At 45.8% G+C, this 14,920-nt stretch overlaps 1 protein-coding gene across 2 annotated transcripts in view; it reads right to left on the bottom strand.

The window, feature by feature from the left end:
* Positions 1–13,690, bottom strand: part of NCOA4 (nuclear receptor coactivator 4) — a 78,468-nt gene extending 64,778 nt beyond the window's left edge. For both annotated transcript variants that reach the window (XM_085608329.1, XM_085608346.1), the window contains exon 1: positions 13,561–13,690. The gene's annotated coding sequence lies outside the window, so the exon portion shown is untranslated. The remainder of the gene's footprint in view (positions 1–13,560) is intronic.
* Between the last annotated feature and the right edge of the window lie 1,230 nt (positions 13,691–14,920).

Below are 14,920 nucleotides of genomic sequence, written 5' to 3'. Positions count from 1 at the left end.
CAATATCCAATCTAGTCGTGGCCAGATTTTGTTCTATAAAAATTTCAAGTTCCTGCTGAAGAGACTGTATAGCAATCAATCAATCAATCAATGACATTTATAGAGCGCGCTACATACCCGTAGGGTCTCAAGGCGCTGGGGGGGGGGGGGGGGGGGGGTGCCGCTACTGCTCGAACAGCCAGGTCTTCAGCTTCTTCCTGAAGGAGAGGTGGTCTTGGGTCAGGCGCAGGTCGGTCGGGAGGGAGTTCCAGGTCTTGGCGGCCAGGTAGGAGAAGGACCTTCCTCCTGTAGTCGCTCTTCGGATGCGGGGGACGTCGGCGAGGGCGTGGTTGGTTGATCGGAGGTGGCGTTTGGGAGCGTAGAAGTTGACTCGGCTGTTGAGGTAGCTCGGGCCTTGGTCGTGTAGGGCTTTGTGTGCGTGGGTGAGGAGGCGGAAGGTGATTCTTTTGTTGACGGGGAGCCAGTGAAGGTCTCTCAGATGTCCGGAGATGTGGCTGGTTCGTTGGATGTCGAGGATGAGTCTGGCTGAGGCGTTCTGGATCCGCTGGAGTCTCTTCTGGAGCTTGGCGGTGGTACCGGCGTAGAGGGCGTTGCCGTAGTCCAGTCGGCTGGTGACGAGGGCCTGGGTGACGGTCTTCCTGGTCTCGGTGGGGATCCACCAGAAGATCTTCCGTAGCATGCGAAGGATGTTGAAGCATGCCGATGAGACGTTGTTGACTTGCCTGGTCATGGAGAGGGAGGAGTCCAGGATGAAGCCCAGGTTGCGTGCATGGTCTGTCGGTTTGGGTGCGGTGCCCAGGGCGGGAGGCCACCAGGAGTCGTCCCAGGCGGAGGGTGAGGAGCCCAGGATGAGGACCTCCGTCTTGTCCGAGTTCAGTTTCAGGCGGCTGGTCGTCATCCATTCGGCTAACTCTTTCATCCCTTCGTGCAGGTTGGCTCTGGCGGCGGCGGGGTCGTTGGTCAGGGAGAGGATCAGCTGGGTGTCGTCGGCGTAGGAGATTATGTTGAGGTTGTGCTGGCGTGCGATGGCCGCGAGGGGGCTCATGTAGACGTTGAAGAGGGTGGGGCTCAGAGAGGATCCTTGAGGGACGCCGCAGATGACTTCGGTGGCCTCTGACTTGTACGGTGATAGACGGACTCTCTGTGTTCTTCCGTCGAGGAAGGAGATGATCCATTCCAGCGCCTTGTCCTGGATTCCGACGTTGCTGAGGCGCTGTACTAGGGTGCGGTGGCAGACAGTGTCGAATGCCGCGGAGAGGTCTAGGAGGATGAGGGCCGCTGTTTCTCCGTTGTCCATCAGGGCTCGGATGTCATCGGTGGCGGCGATGAGGGCGGTCTCGGTGCTGTGATTGGCTCGGAAGCCGGACTGTGAGGGGTCGAGGGATCCATTCGTCTCGAGGAAGGCGGCCATCTGCATGTTGACGGTCTTCTCGATGACTTTGGCTGGAAACGGGAGGAGCGAGATGGGGCGGTAGTTCTTGAGTTCGGTGGGGTCCGCTGTGGGTTTCTTGAGAAGAGCGCTGAGTTCGGCGTGCTTCCAGCTCTCAGGGAAGGTGGCGGTGTCGAAGGATGTGTTGATGATGTCTCGCAGGTGGGGTGCGATGACAGCGTCAGCCTTGTTGAAGATGTGGTGAGGGCAGGGGTCAGTCGGTGATCCGGAGTGGATGGAGTTCATCGTGCGGGTGGTGTCTTCGGTGCTGATCGGGGTCCAGGCGTGGAGGGTGGTGGTGGGGGGTGGTTGTTCGGTCTTGGTGTTCGTTGGTTGGTTGTTGAAGCTGTTGTGTATGTCCGCGATCTTGTTGTGGAAGTAGGAAGCGAGGGAGTTGCAGAGGTCTTGCGATGGGGTGATGTCGTTGTTTCCTGCGCTGGGGTTGGATAGCTCTTTCACGATGTTGAAGAGTTCCTTGCAGTTGTGTGCGTTGTTGTCCAGCCGGTCCTTGAAAGCAGTTTTCTTGGCGGCGCGGATCAGCTGGTGGTGCTTCCGGGTGGCCAGCTTGAAGGTGGACCTGTTGTCTGGTGTAGGATCCCTTCTCCAGACTTTCTCGAGGGCTCGGCAGTTCTTCTTGGAGCTCTTGAGTTCGTCTGTGAACCACGGGGCTTTCTTGCTGCCGGATCTGCAGGGCGGGGTTCTCAGCGGGGCGAGTTCGTCCGCGCAGTTGCTGATCCACTTCGTGAGGTTGTCGGCGGCCTGGCTGGGGTTCGCTGAGCTGGCGGGAGGGTGCTGGCTCAGGGAAGCGGCGAGCTGGTCTGCTGTGATCTTGTTCCAGCTTCTGCGGGCGGCCTGATGCTGGTGGTGGTGGGTCGTCGTTCTCTTGAAGGTGAAGTGGACGCAGCTGTGGTCCGTCCATTGAAGCTCTGTGGCGTGGCTGAAGTCGATGTCTGTGCTGGAGGAGAAGACTGCGTCGAGTGTGTGTCCGGCGAGGTGGGTGGGGGTGGACACCAGCTGCTTGAGTCCAAGATTGGCGAGGTTGTCGAGCAGGGTGCTGGTGTTGCGGTCGTTGTTGTTCTCCAGGTGGAAGTTGAGGTCCCCCAGGAGGATGTAGTCAGCGGAGGGGAGGGCGTGCGGGCTGACGAAGTCGGCGATGTCCTCGCTGAATTGGGTGCGTGGTCCCGGAGGTCGGTAGATCAGGGTGCCTCTGAGGGTGGTGTTCGGGTTGGTGTGAATCTGGAAATGCAGATGTTCGGTGGTGGTCAGGGTGTTGTCGGTGCTGGTCGTGAGACGGATGGTGTTCCTGTGGATGATGGCGATGCCTCCTCCCATCTGGTTGGCGTTGCGGTCCCTCCGGACGATCTTGTAGCCCTCTGGGATAGCAATGGCGATGTCGGGAGCTGAAGAGGCGTTCATCCAGGTCTCTGTGAGGAAGGCGACGTCCGGGGCAGTGGTGTCTAGGAGGTTCCAGAGTTCGATGGCGTGTCTGTGGACGGAGCGGGTGTTGAGCAGGATGCACTTGAGGTGGGTGCTGCTGGTGTTCGACTTGGCGGGTGCTGGTGCGAGGCAGGTCAGGATGCAGGAGAACTTGCAGGCGTGGCAGCTGAAGGGTCCGTGGGTGCGTCGTGGTGTGGCTTGGTGGCACTCTGGGCGTCGGCCGGTGTTGAGAGCGGTGAGGGTGGCGGCGGAGTACGTCAGGCGGGTCGGTCGGGGTCCTCGTGGGCCAGGGGTCCTGGCACTGGGCGCGGTCCAGGCGCGGACGGGCGTAGACGGGCTTGCCTTTGGCGCGCCTACGGCGCACAATCGGCGCGCCCGCTGCGCGTGACCGCTGCGCGTTCGCACGGTCGCCATTTAAGGCGAAGTGCGCGGGTGGGCGGGGCAGCTGGGAGGCGGGAGCGGGGAGGGAACAGAAGGGAAAAAGGGGCGTGGTCAGCGGTGGTGGCGGGAAGCGGGGAGGGAAGGCGGAGAGGTAGGCGGGCAGGCAGGAAGGAGGACGAAAATACGGGCAAAAAGTGACCAAAAACAACAGGCACTAATGCTTAGACAAGACGCTAACACGGGAAGAAAATACAGTGAAAAACAAGCACAAATGATTTACAGAAACAAAACAAAACAGACGGCAGCGGCGTCAGCCGGCAACGAGGCAGGCAGCGAGACAGAGGGCAAAGCGATGTGGCACACGCAGCAGCTGGTGGCCGTGCGGCGCGGGGGTGTCCCACAAGTGGGTCACTTCCTTACTTTAGTGCAAACGCACCAATTTGGGAAACTCCGGGCGCCCCAAGCTGGACAGACGATCTACTGGCAAAGACTTTAAAGGCAGAAGGACCCCAGAAATGGGGTGATTTATTCGTGGATGGCATCTTGTTACCATGGTCTGAATGTAATCTATGCTGGGGTTCAAAGTTCTCCAAATTTAAATATTTTCAGATTTAAAGTTGGGCCAGTGGGAAAAACCATCTTATTGGACGCCATAATGATTTTGAGGCAAAGCTAGCATTGGAAGTTTGTTTTAAAAAAGAGGTGGCGACATGGTACTGGGCTATCATCGAATTGGAAGATGGCCCTTTTCGACTGCCGGAAATTCTCTGGGGAGAGAGCTTGCCGAGGATTGCGACAGAAGATCAATGGCAAGTAACTATGTTGATACTTTACAAGTTGGTGAAACCTGCAAATTTAAGAAGAAATCACTTGTTCACTCTCCACAGGGCATATTGGACTCCAAAGCGGCTGGCAAAATTTAAAGAAGGTGGTAATGTAAGATGCCTTAAATGCAACAGCTTAAATGAGGACGACATACACATGTTTGTTACGTGTCCGGCGATCAAGATTTTTTGGGACGCTGTAAGTAACTGTCTGTCAGTCATTCTAAAGCAGAAAATTGAGGTAAGCCCTGAAAGTATCATTACAGGTAGACTGGACCTACAAGGTAAGGGCTTGGATGACAGAACAAAATTGGTGTTTTACGCTATATTGTTGGCCCGCAGGGAAATCTGCAGACTATGGGTTTCTCCGGATTCCCCTACTGATCTGATGTGGATTAGAGCTATGAGAGCTATTGGTAAACTGGACATGGCAATACCCCCGAAAAAGAAGCATAGATTTTGGTTGTTATTTTTTGAACATTATGGGTGAGGGGTTGGGTTGGGACTTCTTAAAATTTCGAATCATGGTGAAGATGGAAAATTTGGTCCTATGATTAAGTCGCTGGTAATCTCTTGGGGTTTTTGCTTTGGAAAGTTTAGGTGAAAGGGTTATATCTTTTTCTCCTTCTGCTTTCTAGTCAGCAAGTCTCCTCAGATATGAGATGATTTACACCCTAGGGCGCTTCAAGGAAAGAATGGGTGGAAAGCGGCACATGAGGACATAAAAAAAAAACACTGACTTAGTTTAATCCTCCCCATGTAGGGGTTGCCACCTTTTCCAGAGGAAAATACCAACCGTTTGTTCTGGTTTTAAGATTCTGTAAGGATTGGGCATTATACCTAAATAGAAATGTAAGTATGACCCTCTGTATTTTTAATGTCTTTACCGTATGTTTAATTATTAGCTAAATAATCTCTAACTGGATTTGCTCTTTTAAATATGTACTGATATGGTGAAAGTTTTGGTGATTTCTTTCATTGTTGTTACCGCCCTTGGCATTAAATACTGTTCACTCCATTACAACGAACGGTCAGGTGGCAACAATACATACACACAAATACATGGGAGAGACCTTTGGAGAAAATAAGTGTTGGCAAAGCCAATAGGTCTTGCCTTTAACACCTGGTGGCTATGGAAAGGGTTTTAACCTTACAGCACAGTGTGCCCAATAATGTGCTGCATGACTAAAGATCTTTTTAACAAAAAAGTTTTTGACATGGCTGATGCATCCTTCTGTAAGCTTATGCAGCATCCATGAACATGTTAGCAACTATTCCTTATTGAACTGGCCAGCTTCATGGGTATTAGGCAAGAGGGTGGACAAGAAACCGTTGCATTTTTACCTGTAGGGCTGTAGCTGAAAACGTGCATCAGTTTGTGACATTGGTTAGGAGGGATGATACAAAGAGCTTCCATTAACCCCTTCGACGCTCATGACGGAACGGTTCCGTCATGAGCGTCGGTTGAGCTGTGCTCATGACGGAACCGTTCCGTCATGACCACGCCCGCGCAAGCAGCGCTCAGCACCGCGGGGGAATCCGCCCCGCATGGAAGGGGTTAAAGTTTCTGCTAACACGCACCCATCTAGTTTAGTTCTATTGCGATTGGGAGGAGGCCAGCATGGTTCTGGTGCAAGCTATGGGCCCACCTGATTAATTTGTCTTGAACTCCCACCCAACCCCCTCGCTTCCCATAAGCCCGACCTCTGTGTGGGTCTTCTGTGGGGTCCGTGACAGATTTATCTGTATGTGCCCTGCTGCTGTCTGCATTTGGTATGTTGCAATTTGTATGCATTTGCAGCAGGCTCTTAACAATGGCAATGTGTTAACGCTTAAATAAAACCTCTATGTATAGGCATGGACATCTCTTTACTAATCACTTATAAGGTCTCAAAGGAGAGACCAATTGGCTATGCCAATGCTAGTTCTGGTGGGATCTGATCAAAGGGTTGGTTATGGAGTTCCATGATTGCATAGTCTCCTTCTGTTGGTTTCGTTTTCATGGGCTTAAGAACTAGTGATGATTCCATCTGTGGCAGTCACATGTAACAACTCAGAGGCGGGGGAGGAGGGATCTGATGTTACTATTGCTTCTAGGCTCATACAGAATTAGGCATTGTAGTACTAACCAATTGCACTTCCTATACAATTTGCGCTCTGGCCTGCCTATTAAAACCAGAAATAAAAGATATTCCTCTGGGTAAAAAAATGCATACTCACCTCCATCAAACACACACCAATCATATCAAGATGTATTCTAAGAACACTGTGAAAACAGCCACATATATTCCTAACATTGCTTGTTAAATATTCATTTTTTCATGAAGGTGATCTATTAATTCATTTTCTGATGCATACTGTTACACCATAAAAACCACATAAAAACAAAGTATCACAAACAATATCAAGAAACTTTCAAATAAAGCTCATGCATTAGCTTTTAGACAAATACACATCTATCAAGTAATTTAACTATAAAAACAAGAAATGATTTTTCATATACAATTGGTCAGTGCCAATGGATTATATCACTGTTCTTCGCAGACGCATTTAGGTGGAAAAAAATACTTGAAAACCACTTTCTTCAGGACTTTAGAATTTATATTCTTCAACCCAATTTTTTTATGATCTTATACTGTCCATTATATGTGAGAAATCTACTTACAGAACAAAAACATAGCATTACCAACAATACAGGCAAAAACACAATTCTTAATTTATATTGTAATTTGAATTGACTCAAGGATCTTTTTTCACACATCCATTCTATAGAGCATGTAATATTTTGGTTTTGCCTGAAGTTAAGATGGCGCCCGCTTTGGGACACTGTTATTAGATAATTTAGAACAGAGAAGGGTGTTTTTATATATAATCCAACACCTAGAGTCCTGAGGTTTTTTTAGGTAGATCTTTCAGATATGCCATTGCATAAGTGAATTTTTGGTTTTGGCAGCTGACTGATTATCTTGCCTAGTTTGTTAATTAGTCAATCAATCAAGGATTTATAAAGCGCAGCAAATTATTTGTGAGGGTCTTAAGGTGCTTGAGTTGGTAACTGCTTCGCAGTGATCTGTCGAACAGCCAGGTCTTGAGTCCATTCCTGAACTGCGGGAGCAATAAGGTGGTCCTAGGGTGCAGGGGAAGGTCATTCCAAGCTTTGGCCACCAGATGCGAGAAGGTGCGTCCTTCACTGTTGCTTCGGCAGTACCAGGAAATATCTGAGGGAGGGGGATCATAGGTGTCTGGTCTGTTGGTGTACGGTCATGCGGACGATAAGGTATAAAATGCGGGTATCCTCTCTTTAAGTTTAGAAAACAGTGACTTCCTGACATACATTGTGATTGCCATGAGTTCTATATCTCGGTTTGCATCAGTGAAACTCACCAGTAAACAATTAGGAACAGGTGAGGGAGAGAGTCATGGGTAATAAATAGCAATCTACTCAATCCTCCTTTTTAGGTCTTGCCTACGCAGCGCGCATGCGCTGCACAGGAGGACCTTTAGCCGTCGTTCTGCTCTTTTTCGAAGCACATACTCGTGCTTGTGGCGGCATCCATCTTGCGGGAGCGCGCAGGCGCGCGCCACAAGCACGAGTATGTGCTTCCAAAAAGAGCAAACAGCTGCTGCTTCACGCGCGTTTGGAGGCATTCAATGGCATCTCTTCTGTTCTGTGCCTTATACAGAGGAGTTGGGCTTGGAAATTGGCTCCACCCTTATTTTGATTAGGAGGGCAACGTTGCAGTTACCCACAGTAGGGCAGTTGCTCGCCTTCTATGTGTTCTTGATTGTTCATTTGTAGTTGCAGCGTGTCAGATACCGTGTGGACAAAACAAGTAAAAATGCGGCTTTGACATCAAATTTAGAAAATGTTTAGTAACCGGTGCATTAAATTGATCCTGCAGTGAGCAATCAAATGCTTCTGGAGTCTTTGGACCTCTAAACGCCTATCGGAATTGATAGCGACATGGCACGATTTTACCCGTAAATCTCTGTGTAGTGGTGCCAGCCCTCTTTTATGTCTGACCCTGTTCTGTCTTTAAGCGGTCTCGTTACATTAACAGCGATTTTCTTATTTCGTGTGTATGTGCACACATGCGGTGCTGCCCTCTGGCCTTTGGTCATAAGCTGTTGTCATAGCTCCTGCATACGTCACTGCTTGCTGTGCGGCCCTGTGACTGAGCACGGGCTTGCAGAGCTGCCTGGAATCTGTCTGGGTAAGGGCGGGCGATCATTTTTGTCTCCTCATTCTCTCAAGGTGTGTGTCTGTACAGAAGTATTTTTATAGCACGTACATAATACTGCATTCCGAATGTTGTGACGGGTCTTCCAGAGCTAACTCTTCACAGTAGTGCAAGTCTTGAATATATACGGTTCCACTGGAATTATTTGATGACACAACTTTTTTAGGTCTCGCCTACGCAGGTACTGCTTGCTTTGTGTGACATTTTCATATTTCAACAACTATGAGTGACACTTTTTTTTTGCGAGCAAAACTCAAGCAATGAATATGAGGGAAACATATATATATATATATATATATATAAATAAAACAGTAATTTGAACAATGAGAAATTCTAAGAAGACTTTAAAACTAGATTGTGGTATGTATCAACAAGCATTGGCACAGCCAATAGGTCACGCTTAAGTGTTTAGTTATCCAACACAATATCCTTGGTGCAACAACTTCAAGTGTTGCATGGCTAAACACTTATAAGGTCCCAAAGGCGAGACCTATTGGCTATGCCAATGCTTGTGGTATTTGTGATAAGACAAAGACTGAAAGAACGGCATTACAGGTATGAGGCATTCTATAGGTCACCAAGCACAAGCATGCAATGATTTTATCGATATTGTAAGGGTCGTAGTTACAATTGATATCCCTTTCCATCATAGTTTAGGTTCAAGACACAACCAAAATCAATAGAACAGAATAAGACTAAAACAGTGGATCTGGACAGAATTGTTGTCCTTGTCTATTGTTGATCAGTGAAGAACGCACTGAATAAACTAGAGGTGAGCAGCACATGTCTCACATAGGGGTGGATGTATTTAAGTGGTAGTAACAAGGGAGTTAATATTGTTTTTTTACTTATTTCAGATCCAAACTGGAGGAACAATGAGCATTGTCTATCCAATGGTCCCTGTATTATTTTTCGTGGGGCATTGGCTAAGAATTGTTTTAAGACCTTTGGAGGTGAGAATAATATTCTGCAATATGTGATTTTAATTATTTCAAATGCAAACTGGAGGAGCATTTTACACAATAAGCATAACCTATAGAGTGGTCCCTGTACTATTATTTGTGGGACATTGGCTAATAATTGTTTTTTAGCCAACTGGACGCGAGAATATGTTACAGTTAATATTTATTAGAACACTGTAATGTTGAGCGCTCCATTGAAAACAATGCAGTGCTCTGGACTTCCAATGGCTGGTAGCATCCTGGAATATCAACATTCCAATGTTTAACAAAGGCTTCCCAGAGCCCGAGGGGCTTTTCAACCCCCTCGGGTTCTGTGAGGCCTTTGTTTTACAAACTAGAACATTCTGCTCTCTAGGGGTGGAATGTTTTAATAGCCTTACAGCCCTCTGTAGCGAGCTCTACTTGGCCATTAAAGGCCCGCTCCCTTGTTAAAGGCCCTCTCCTTCAGCTCGGAAACGCTGGAGCAGGCCTTTAAAAGCCACTAGAGCCCTCTACGGCAGGCTCTAAGGATATCATATATAGAGTTTGAAACTACATTAGTAATAATTACTCTTGAGATTGTATATATAAGGATTTATTCCATAGAAATGCCAGGGTGTGACCTCCATATAAATTGGTAAACGTGTCCATACACAAAGAACTAGCTCTGAGGGAGATACCTCAAGTGATTAACAATACTTGGGTTGTGCTGATGCAACTGTAGCTCTCATAAGGTTCGCTGCAAACTCAAGAGAAAAGTTATGTATATGATTTGTGACAATTGTACATTTTTTAAATTATTTTTAACTCATAGAAGAGGAACAAAGTCATGCAATCCTCTAGACGGCCCTAAAAGAATGTAGATAGTAACGAGCCTTATTCGATCTTTATATATTGCAAGGTAAGTACCCAGTATAAAAGCTGGTTGGAGAGTTAATTATACAGAAACCTATTAAAAGGTAGAGCATAATATGTTTTCCCAAACTGTTTTGAGCATGGGATATGAGGGTGGGATACTTGGTATATAACAGACACCTTTTCTGTTTTAATTTCCCGTAGGATTTGATGAGATGTGTTAATTCTACAACAAGTGCCAAGGAATATAAAATAAAAGATGCACTTTGTGTGAGCTAAGTATGGTAGATGTGTAAAGATATGGTTACATTTGATGATTGTTGTAATATCCTACGCAGACCACACACACCTCATCCTCTTGCTCTCAGAAGACACCTCCACCGCAAGGACCAACTTTTGCGACTACATGACGAGCGTCGCCGACTAGATGAAGATTAACTACCTGAAGCTCAACATAGACAAGACAGAGGTGCTGATCTTTGGGAACAACTCCTCGCCATGGAACAACACCTGGTGGCCTTCCAAACTCAGACCCAAAAGCATGCCTGCAACCGTGGCATCATCCTGGACAGCAAACTCACCATGAAATATCAGATCAACGCAGTCGCCTTCGCCTGCTTCCACACCCTTTTGCATGTCAAAACCAGGAAAACCATCACTCAAGCCCAAGTCACCAGTTGGCTCAACTACGGCAATGTGCTTTACGCAGGAATCACCACCCAACTCCTGAAGAGATTCCAGACAATACAGAACTCAGCTGCCAGACTCATCCATAACCACCCCAAACGGACCCACATCACCCCCACTTCAGGAACCTCCACTGGTTCCCCATTCAGAAAAGAAGTCAGTTCAAGATGCTGGCACACGCCTACAAGGCCCTCCACGACCAAGTACCTGCATACATCAACCACCCCCTGAACTTCCACCAACTCTCCAGACACCTGCACTCTACCTTCCCCGTCTTTGGTCACATTCTCCGCATCTGCTGAAGCTACAGTGGAGGATGCTCCTTTTCCTACCTCGCCACCAAGTCCTGGAATGACCTCCCTTTTTACCTTCGAAAATCATCCTCTCTCCCGGAATTCAGAAAGGGACTAAAGACCTGGCTTTTCAACTGATCGAAAAATAACCTAGCACCTGGATACCCTTGCAGGTGATTAGCCGTGCTCTACAAATCCAAGTTGATTGAGTGATACTGATAATGGATGTATTTCAGAACACTGTGTGAATGTAATTATTAGATAATGTGAATGCGCTATTGTTTTCGGCTCAAAAGGTTTACTTATGTGGAATTAAGTTTTGAATGAAGTGTGCTTTATTAAAAAAATGATAAATTGTGTTTTTACATGTATTGTTGGTAATTCTGTTTGGAGATTTCCTATTTATACCGCACAGTTTATGATCTTACATTTATTTGGAGGGGGCGGGAAAGAGATTCAAAACTCCTGAAGAAGGTGTTTTTCAAGTATTTTCTCCACCGAAAAATGTCAACGAAGAATAGTGACATAACCCATTAGCACTGAACAATGGGATATGAAAAATTAATTCACGATTGTATAGTGACATTAATTGATGGCTACGTATTAGTCTAAAAGTTAATGTATGAGCTGGATTTTAACGTTTCTTAACATTGTTTGTGATATTTGGTTTTATGATGTAACATTTCAAAATATGACTAGATGTGACTTTAAAAAAACTTATATTGAACAAGAAAATGTAGAAATGTATGTGGTTGCTTTTACAGTGTTCTTAGAATATATATTTTTGATGATATGAATATATGAGTGGTTGTGTGATTAAAGGATTTTAAGGAGGCAAGACATTTTTTACCCAGGGCAATATCCTTTTAGTTTCTGGTTAATAGTTATGGCGTTGTTCCTTAATTTGAGGGGTTGCTCTACTTTATTGCTTGAGATTCTGCCGATTCAAAACAGCACAATTACATCTGCTTGCAAGGTTGTGCAGTCATGCATGGGCATTTTCCACAAACTTCCTTTGCTTCAGTTTTCCTCGTCTCAGAATGAACCTTTCATAATTTAAGGTTACTTTCAGGGTTAAATTCAGCAGCCAGCGCAGCCAATGCTTCCCTGTGATCATTTTTGTCAATTCGGGGAGGAGGGGGGGGGGGGGGGAGGAGGAGATTTAGAGGCAGCCTAAATCTTTCACACTGGCAGAGTGTAAGAGGAGGGACATTCTCTTACCACCTTTAATCTTCATATACACATTTTCCATCATGCTGCCAGTCGCCAATGTCAACAACTCACTGGATGCCAGGAATGCAGCTGAAGGGTTTCTTCGGGCGCAATTAGGATCTGGTTTACCCATTCTTCAGTCAGGCACAGCGCACCACTGTTATCCCCCCAAGCACAGATTAGACTCCATATAGTCTGTGCCTGTGTTATGATGTGCCACAATGTATGTAGGACATTTGCACAGCATAGAAACAGTGCAGAATGGTGAGATGGACCCTTTACGCTTAAGTGGGCTGTGTTCTAGCATGCCAAAGTCTCCTTTAAATATACTGCCACTCCGAATCATGCCATGGAGGTGTGGCATGCGTATGATCAATCGATATAACGGCGTGATGTTAGGTAGAACATATCAGGAAATCCTAAGACAAATACCCCAGTCTCCAAGAAGAGGTGCACAATGACCCTTAAGAGAACTACGAAAATATACTCTCTATCTCAGTTGCTTTTTTTATTGGTAAGTAGATCAAGCCAAACATCCCCAGATGACAGATTATATGTGAAAAGGTCTCCCAATCTCATTATCCAATGCATTAAAATACCAAACAAAACAGTACGTCTTTAAGGGCCCCTCAATAAATGCCATTCTCATATAATCTACATAGTCTTTAATAAAAAGCATACCCCGTGTTCTTCTTATGGTGCTTCATATAAAGAATTGTTTACCACCAGCCACTTTAGGTCAGGTATGCCATAACATAGACCGTCGCTCACCGGGCGTATGCTGCGATACCTCAAAGCAGTGATCTTCAACAGAAGTGAAAACACAGAGATGCCAGACACTGTACCCAAGTCAAAGTTATTTTTCTTTCGCCATGAAAGGCAGAAATGGCACCGAAATAAATTAAGAAAAAAAATACTTATATTAAGAAAAGAAACAGGATAAACTATTTCACGTCCTAGAAAAAAATATATACCACTGCCAATAAAGGTACTTTCTCCATTATGTAGGCCAACGAAATGCGGATTTATCAAGTTATACATAAGCAACGTATACAGGCACAAGAAACCAAAAAAATGAAAGCCGCTTTTGTGTGTGGGAGCCCGCACTTCGTGTCTGGAAACACTTGTTTGTGCCTATTGTGAGCTATGCAGATCCGCGGCCTCTGTCGCAACCTGGAAAGCATATGCTGTGCACCGACACATCTCTATCTCAAGGAAGATAGCTGTTTTACGAGCTGAGTTCCGAAACTCATCCCTTACCTCTTGGAATCTAACAGAACATTTCTAGCCCCCTTCCAACAGCCGAGCTGGCACCGGAAAGAATTCGGAAAAGACGAGACCTGAAGAGCGCAGAGCGGCTATAAACACAGAAAAGGGACAAAAGGTGCTCCATGTACAGGGAAGTGCCAAAGACACACACCATAGACACTGAAAAAACACCACTGTGACGCGAGGGAAACATAGTCCCCTTTACCAAATAGGAGAACTTGGATTTTTGTTTTAATTGCTCGAGTATTTGAGCGTATAATACTTTTTTACCTCTTCTTTTTGATTTGCAGTTATTCACCTCTAAATTGTTTTTCTATCTGCAGATTACATAAAAAGCACAACTGATATCATAGCGCCTGCTACTTAATGTGTTTCTAATTATTGAAGTAATAATTGTTTTCCTCGAGTCCTTCTCCCATTTGTTTCCATAGGATATCTGGCTTCAGATTTTCCTCTGCAGTGAGAGCCTTTAAGACTAAGAGGCCTCAAGTCGGTCTTGCGACTGGTCCTGCCATACAGTTTATTCAGTGCCCCAGCTCCTTGCTTGCCAGGGCATGCTTTGTTGATTCATGCTTCACTTCGGCTGGTCACTATCAGTGCTTTAAATGGAATAAAATAAGTGCAGGTACTCACCAAAAGGAGCCGTGGGCGGAGTTTAGGGCGGACACAAGGGCGGTGCTAAGGCGGAACAAGGGGCGGGGTTAGCTTTTTGACCGTGCCAAGGTTGTATGCACGAAATCTGCATGCATTGTTAGAATGTGGGATGTATCAGTCCATTAGTTATCTCACAAATAACTATATATATGGCACTTACTAATAAGTGTTTATTACTATCCAAAGTAACCTTTTCTTTTTTTAGCAACTTTAAAATAAGAAAAGATTGAGAAAAAAACAGCAAGTTCTAAATATATGCCTTCTTGTTTGCAGTCAGGTCCTTGCTGCAGGTTCATAACTCACTAAGCTATAATACAGGGATGTTAACTTTTGACCTGCAGGTAACACAACAAGGCTCCATGCAACAAAAACAGTTATCAATTAAGCTATCTTCATAAACAACTAATCTGTGATTTACATGTTACATTCTGTGCTTTTCAGCAGACACATTGATCCTCTAAGCAATATTATGGTGAGTTAAACCTTTGATTAGAATGTACACAGATCTTTCAAGCAAGTGCATTACCTCCAGAGTTAATGTTAGAATGTGGGATGTATCAGTCCATTAGTTATCTCACAAATAACTATATATATGGCACTTACTAATAAGTGTTTATTACTATCCAAAGTAACCTTTTCTTTTTTTAGCAACTTTAAAATAAGAAAAGATTGAGAAAAAAAACAGCAAGTTCTAAAT

The sequence above is a fragment of the Triturus cristatus genome, chromosome 1_2 (genome assembly GCF_964204655.1).
Source record: "Triturus cristatus chromosome 1_2, aTriCri1.1, whole genome shotgun sequence".
In the NCBI taxonomy this organism is placed as follows: Eukaryota; Metazoa; Chordata; class Amphibia; order Caudata; family Salamandridae; genus Triturus; species Triturus cristatus.
The sequence above is the reverse complement of the archived record's forward strand: the minus strand, read 5'-3'. Positions and strand labels throughout refer to the sequence as shown.